Source organism: Austrofundulus limnaeus, unplaced genomic scaffold (assembly GCF_001266775.1).
Source record: "Austrofundulus limnaeus strain Quisiro unplaced genomic scaffold, Austrofundulus_limnaeus-1.0 Scaffold1214, whole genome shotgun sequence".
In the NCBI taxonomy this organism is placed as follows: Eukaryota; Metazoa; Chordata; class Actinopteri; order Cyprinodontiformes; family Rivulidae; genus Austrofundulus; species Austrofundulus limnaeus.
This window is the reverse complement of record NW_013953616.1, coordinates 128,013-129,887: the sequence shown is the minus strand read 5'-3', so window position 1 is coordinate 129,887 and position 1,875 is coordinate 128,013.

Here is a 1,875-nt window from a genome sequence, read left to right as displayed (position 1 = left end):
GTATGCTACACACTGCAGCTAGCTAACACGTTCATCAAGTGATTACTGAAAAGCTTTGTGGGAATTTATTGGCACCAGTGTGTTTATGGTAAGATTTCCTCATAAAATTGTATCTTGATGTGTGTTTGTTTTTCATTATCATTAGCATAGCAAGACTTGTTTAGTTTACACGTCCGTAATGCACACCTGTCTTCAGAGTCAAGAACCAATCAAATTTTGTGAAGACAAGAGCGCGATTCGCAACGCTGCGATCGCTATCGCGTCCCGTGTGTCAGGTTTCACCCTGGCTGCGATGACAGCCATTAATCGCTGTAGTTTGTAGCTGCCCGTGTGTCGAGCCCTTTATAGGTTGCGTCGCAAGCTCGCGTGTGCACGTCTACGTGTACGAGCGCTAAATTTCACATGCACTGTTTTCGCCGGTTGCTTAGCTGGAGGAGGGCAAGCGATTGTCGCCTCACCGCACAGGCTCCATAGGAAATGAATGGAGAGCGAGCGACGTCGCCTCCCGTGTGTCGAGCCCTTCATATGTCGCGTCGCAAGCTCGCGTGTGCACGTCTACGTGTACGAGCGCGAAATTTCACATGCACTATTTTCGCCGGTTGCTTAGCTGGAGGAGGGCAAGCGATTGTCGCCTCACCGCACAGGCTCCATAGGAAATGAATGGAGAGCGAGCGACGTCGCCTCCCGTGTGTCGAGCCCTTTAGGAGGAGGTGCAGTCGTTTGAGCAGGGAGTGAAGCTGGAGGTGGTGGAGGCAGAGTCGGCTGGAGATTCTGCAAGAGATGGGTTAAGTGGTCCAGATGTTGATTTATTAAATCCTGTTGGTCACCGAGATTCCTTAAAGCAGCATCGTGGGACTGGAGGAGGGAGTTCTGATCAGAGATCGCCCTGAGAGTGTCAGCTGGGTCTGTGTGGCCTGAGTGTGCTGTCATGTTTTTTGAAAGGTGCTTGGCCCACATGCAGAACACTCTCAGGAGACAGGAGAAAAGTTCAAAAGTTTATTTACAAAAAAAAAGTACTTAGATACTCCTTCTGGAGGGCTGGAGACCAGGGTTGAAGGAATCTCTGTGGCAGAGGAGATGATAATTAGTAATCAGGGAGGTGATGATGGAATTATGAGGAATCAAACAAAACTCTCGTGTTGTGAGTAGGGTAAGGTACCGAAACTCGGTTCCAGTATGGCACCGGGGTGAACATCCACGGTAGTACACATACCGAAACACATCTCTAACTTCGGTGCATAATTTCGGTGCCTCAAAGAAAGTTGTTAATTTGCACCCTCTGGTGTTCACTGTTAACAGTGACAGCCTCGGCACACAATCTCCACGGACGCTCTTGTACGCGGTTCAACTCGGCTCGGTTTCGGCCCAATGCATCTCTCAAAGCGTGCTCTACAGCTGCGCTGTCTCAGAACCTCCTCTCCAGTGGTTTCAAGTGGGTAGAAGCGAGTACAGCACACCTATAATTTTGACGTCTGCAGAATTCTGCTTGTGGATTAATTCTTGGATTGACTGACAGCAAATTTCCTCCTGGAGAGAGCTGCTTTTGTTTAGGAATATGAGCGTGTGCGCGATACGACGACATAGTGAAATAAAACTGCTTTTTTGGTGATCTTGATAAAGGCAGAACTTGTAAACGTTTCCTGGAGAGAGGTGAAGGAGATGAAGCTGAGCAGATAATCGGGAGGTTTCCAACAAACTGACCGCCCACGGTTACACAAGCACTTATCTAAACAGCACCGTGTTAATAAATAAATAAAAGTGAAGTCCGAACGCTTTTTTTTATTGTATTTTATTATCATTTAAAGGCACAGTGTGTAGGATTTTGTCAAGTCTTTTAGCCGAAATTGAGATAATCACTAATGACAATAATAAAAA